We start from the raw sequence: 5,807 nt of genomic DNA, 5'->3' as shown, positions 1-5,807 counted from the left end.
CTCTCTCTCTCTCTAAAAATCTCCTCTCTCTCTAGATAAGTTTGAGAGCGTTTTTGGTTGGTGAAATATGATCCAAAGTGATCAATGAATCAGCCTTGAAGGCTCCAAACCGGCATCTAAGTGATTTTACCATTTTACCCCTTTTAAAATAATTAAAACAGCTGGCTCGACAGACCGTTTGGACGGCGTCCCACCTTTTGTTGCTGGACGGCGTCCCCCCTATCGGGACGGCGTCCCACCTTTTGTTGCTGGACGACGTCCCTCCTATCTGGACAGCGTCCCGACCTACTGCAAAATCAGAAACAAAAACAGGGTGTTACAGTGTATTAACGAATTTTAACCTCGAGAGGTAGTCTAGTGGTTAAAAGCTTGAAAAATCTTCAAAGTAGATCCAAGTTCAAATCCCCACTAGCTATACTTGGAGCGTTGCTTTTCAATAATAAAATAAAATAAAATAAAATAAAATAAAATAAATAATTCTTTAAATAAAACTATTTTCATAATTTTTTTGGAAGCAAATTTATGAGTCAATCCCTTATAGTCAATCCCTTAATATATCGTTTTCAATAGCAATCAATGTCAATTCATTAACTATTTCTTGTGACATGCGAGAAAGTAGGACTTTAACAACTTCAATTTTGAAAAACTTTTTTCTACAGGTACTAGTGTTATTGTATTAGTTAACTAAACTCGACAAGCAATTAATACATTAGGAAAACAATTGATCTTTTTCAAATTTTTTAAAACATCAGTAGATCTCAAAGTTTCTTTTCGCAAGAAGCAACCTTAACTCCTTTAGAATTCATTTGCATCGATTGTCCATTATATTTAAGAAAGACTTCAAGAAGACTGCAACATAACTTAATATCTTTGTGATCAAAGTACTTTAATTTGTTGCAAACAACAAACTAAATTTTTTTTCATACTTATTGTATTTCTCAAATCCTACTCTAAGACATTCTGCTTCTATACATAAATAAATGCATAATTTTTTTAAACGACAAAAATTTAAATTGAACAAACTCTCTAGCAAACTATGTTATTTTTTTAGAAAGCTAATTAAAAGAATACAAACGAACTAAATCTAATAACTTACATTTTCTAGTTTTTTTTTTTTTTTTTTCTTTTTTTTTTCTTTTAAGGCGAAGAGAATTTTTATATTAATATAAATAGAACCTTCATTAAAGAAATGAAAGTTTTACAACAAGATTGAAAGAGGCATGCAAGCCCAAAAAATGCAAGTTTTTTTTTTTATTATTTTTAAAGGCAAGTTGTTGGCATGCATCGAATACTCTCATTTGTCACGCACGCACGCGCTTTCGGGCAGGAAACCCGAACCGTATTACAGGGATCCGAACCTTATACCATCCCGAGGGGTAGGCGGTCGGACATGAGTCCTGAATACTGGTCGGTAAAACTTTCCCCGGGGCAATTCGGCTTTCAGGAAATATATCCCACGAATATTTTTAAGGGGAGAGACTCGAACTTGAGACCTCCCCACCCCCATCCCAATGTACAAGTACAAAGAGGTGAACCACTGGACCAGAAGGGCGGGTTAAAAAAAAAAGTTGCAAGCCTTCCAAAAGATAAAAAACATGAAACAACATAATTGAGTCCGGCTCTAATGCAATAATAAAAATGGGTTTAATTCCCACATGTAAGCTACGAGACTATGGCATAAATTGAGATTCGTCGCTCAAAGGAAAACCTTGAGCTTGATGTTCCTTACGATCACCGACCGGTAAGTAAATTTTCCATTAAAAATAAAGTCGTTTCTAGCAAACCATATTGCCCACAAAGTAGCAGGGCCTATCATTCTCCAAAATATCTTGTCTTTGATGCCCATTCCATAGAACCAATCGAACGAAAAATCCAAAAATGAGCCGGGACAATCCATCGAATGTTCCACCATTGAAATAGCTCGTACAAGATAAACTGGAATTACAATCTTGCGATAGCGAATTCAGAAGATTAAAACTGTTGTACAAAACTCATTTAGTATCAGATGATGAATTGGGTGAGCTAGCAGCTGCCAAAAAAGCTAAGAAGAGAATTATGAATCAAGTTGAAACGAAGCGCATGTTACAGTCGAGGTTTCAATGGCTACGACTTGGGGATGAAATATAAGATTTTTTCATCTTGTCTCCAAAAAAAACATCAATCATTCGTCTGCCATATTTTGCATTAATTCTCCAAACCTAACCATTTTTTCTTTGTAAGTGAGTTTTTTTGCACCCATCAAATGACCTTTCGATGAAGTTTTGTTTGGATTAGTCGAATGACCGAGCACGTGAGCTATTTCACTAGCTATTTCACTTACATTTTCTAGTTGAGATGTCAATGAAAGCAACACAATTCTTATATCTCTAAATCACCCAGTCACCATCACAGCCAACAAACACTTTATTCTTTTGAATATGATCAGGCCAACATTCTTAAACCATGCCATAAAAGAAGACCATGTTGTGAAAAAAGGAATCTCTATATCTAATCAGATGCGAATTAAAGCCCATAACTCTCTCAAGTCCGAACATGAGGCGAACAAATGCATTATTATTATTATTATTATTATTATTATTATTATTCAGAATCCTTGTTTGAATAATATCTCGATATATATAAATAAATACTTAATTATTTTTAAAATTTTTGAGCTCTTTCGAAATTTTAGACTTGTTCGATTACACATTTTTGTGCTGAAGAACGACTCTAGTAGTCTAGTGACTATTAGTTATAGAAATCTCTACCTCTACCCCTTACAAACCATGTGGCTTATTGACACATGGCGACCATCCAATAAATCAGTATCTAGCTAGTCAAATGTCATATTCTTATTGCCATCCCTTCTAACTGACACGTGTCCGACTAAAGAAGAAAAAAAAATAAAAAAACCATCGCTAATAGAAAAAATTGAAATCATTCAGATGGTTCGATTGAATCAAATCGAAACTGATTCAGAATCAAATCGAAACTGATTCAATTGTTAACCTATTAAATCTCGGATTTGAAACACGAAGTCGATTGAATCAATTTTAGGGTTTTTCACAATCTTAATCAAAGTTCAAAAATCGCATCCAAAATCCACCACAAAATCCGTTCAATTCAACATCTTCAAATCAGTTTATCAATTCAAATCAATTTATCAATTCAAATCCTGGAATAAAAGTCGATATCATCAACTAGCGATTTCAATTTAGCATTAACATCGTTGAAGCGCAACCCGCGGCGCCCTTTCACCAATCGTTTCCAGCGTAATAACCGCTGGTTTTTTTGCCTTCGTAAATTTTTGGTCGGTAATACTGATTGAAGAGGCGTGCAATTTTTTGGTATGGCTCTCTTCTCAATTGTTTGTTTGTTTTGATTAAAGTTATTAATATAAAATGTTGGCTTTGGATTCGTTGTTTCAGTGTTTTCAGTTTCCATTGTACGTATTTGTGGTGGTGGAGAAGAAGTACTTCAACTTTGACCGAAAAGTACGTTATTCGTGAATTTTGTTTGTTTTCCTGATTTGTTTGGTTAGTCATAAAGCTTAATTGTTTTGAAGTTTCAGTTACAAAAGTAGTGGGTTACTCATAAAGCTTAATTATTGTGAAGTTTCAGTTACAAAAGTAGTGGGTTACTCATAAAGCTTAATTGTTGTGAAGTTTCAGTTACTCATAAAGCTGATTTGGTTGGTTACTCATAAAGCTTACTGATTTGGTTAAAAGTAGTGGTGGTTTGTCTGAGGACCCTTTGATCAGTGTTATTGTGGGTTCTGTTCTGTTCCTGTTTGCGTATTTGTTTCATCTTTAGACAGTCGTCCTATGGTTCTGGTAAGTCATTTTCATTAATCGCCTATTGTTAATGAGGATGTTTTCACTTCTGTTGCAACTTCGGTTTATCATCGAACAATAGTGTGTGGTGTGCGTTATGTTTTGACTGGTAAAAATTGTTTGATTCTTTTTTAATTTGTGTGTACTGTTTGATATCATTAAAGTTGCTTCGTGTGGTATGTCTATCGTTCTTTTGTTCTTGCTTATTCGTCAACTGCAACTGCTACGAATAGTAACAGCAGCAACAAGATGTTTGATTATCACTTCCCAATCTGTTTTGCATTTATGGTAGCTTTGAGGGTTCTGGTTTACCAATTTAGTAAGGTTTTGTTTCTGATTTTAAGTTCAACATTTGCGTGCCTTTCAAATTGAGTTTTTCGTGTTATGGTTAACAATAACCGGTCGGTTATAGAGAATTTCTAATTATACATGTTACCTTGAATTTAAACTTTCTTAGATATTGGTCGTGGCTTATTCTTTTATATGAAGTCGTTTCTTCGTTGTTGATAGCTTATTTAGTATTACGTCAGGACATTGTATCATAGGTTTATAATGTTCATAAGTGTTCTCTTGGTCAATTGTATTCTAAGCATAAGTAATAGATTTAAAGATTAGTTATTGGACAGTTAAATGGGTATGTATTTTTATTGAGGCTTCTTATTAAACTGAGATTTAAGTTGTTTTATTAAGTGTGGCTGATAGATCATCAGAAGGAAGAGAAATTTTCATAAGGAAGCAAAGTCAGATTGGGTCTACATCCTGTAAGGGTTGACTTTCTTGGTTCATATAGGAAAGGCAATTCTTAAGTATTTTGGTCTATGCAAAATGAATATGGAATTGAATTCTTTTATGAGATTAATGTTAGCATATGTGTTAACTTTGAGCAACCTGTTGTTAACATTTGGTGAAATTTATGGTGTTCCTGTTGGGGAAATTTGATGTACTTTATTTTTAAATCTAATAATGGTTGTTTTAATTATGGTCGGAAAAATTAAGATTTAACATGACAAATGTATTAAGATTTAAGAGATAGAATAATGATTGATAATGTGAAGTTAAGAAAAGAATTTGAAAATAAGCCACCTATAATAAATATGTATAGTGGATTAAAGTTGATCAGATTTTACATTTTAATCCAGGAACTTCAGATTATTATATTATAATGTGACGGTTATAAAATATATATGTTTCCTGGAAGAGACATGTTTTGTTTTGGAGCTGAATACTTCCGTTGCAGTGTCGATTTTCTGTTATGGAAATTGAACTGTGTTTCAAATCTTTCTTCTTTGTGATGAGTAATCCGATTATGTTTCACAGTATTATTGTTGAGTTTATATTTAATAAATTAATTGATTTATATATCTGTGTGACTGAATTTAAACCTCATTTTGTTAGTCATTTTGATTTGTGTAGTCTGTTGGGAGATTTGGGGATGCAACTCCCTACCGGGTGGCAGGTTGCTCATGGAAGTCAGTCAACCAAAACATCAATACAACAGTGGCTATTTTGCGTTTGGTTTTTTGTAGTAGTGTAATTTTGTTCAATAGCAATCATTATACATTCAAGCATTTATTGAAACTGATCTGCTATTATCTGTATAGTATTGTAGGTGTTGTAATTACCACTTATGTCAAGGGTTTTTTTTTTTTTTTTTTTTTTTTTTTTTTTTTTTTTTCATTGGCCAAATAGGTAGTTTTAGAGACTAACTACCCGTGAAATAATTGAGGTCAAGTACTTATACATTTTTTATGTTTGAAGAATGTAATATATGTAATACAATCACACTACTCCATTTTTAGTTACACTTTTGTGAACTTTTTTTTTTATGGGTAGTTTTAGATAACTTAATTTTAAGAATGTTTTCAAGTTCATTGATAGTCATTATATAATATCTTTAAGTATGTTCATACGAAATTTTATAGTTTTAGGATTCTGTCAATCAATTTCACTACATAATCAATTTCACTACATATCTTAGTATATGTCTAAAAACTG

General features: G+C 32.9%; 1 long non-coding RNA gene across 2 annotated transcripts; it reads left to right on the top strand.

Annotated features, from left to right (window-relative positions):
- Positions 1 to 3,005: 3,005 nt before the first annotated feature.
- Positions 3,006 to 5,465, top strand: LOC139845370 (uncharacterized). 2 transcript variants are annotated; one of them, XR_011758292.1, is made up of 4 exons: positions 3,006 to 3,326; positions 3,408 to 3,473; positions 3,651 to 3,812; positions 5,226 to 5,465. It is a non-coding gene; the product is annotated as an uncharacterized lncRNA (long non-coding RNA). The 2 variants fall into 2 exon arrangements; XR_011758293.1 differs by having other exon boundaries at positions 3,645 to 3,812.
- The last annotated feature ends 342 nt before the right edge of the window (positions 5,466 to 5,807 follow it).

This window comes from Rutidosis leptorrhynchoides, chromosome 4 (genome assembly GCF_046630445.1).
Source record: "Rutidosis leptorrhynchoides isolate AG116_Rl617_1_P2 chromosome 4, CSIRO_AGI_Rlap_v1, whole genome shotgun sequence".
NCBI lineage: Eukaryota > Viridiplantae > Streptophyta > Magnoliopsida > Asterales > Asteraceae > Rutidosis > Rutidosis leptorrhynchoides.
This window is presented reverse-complemented; position numbering and strand designations above follow the sequence as displayed.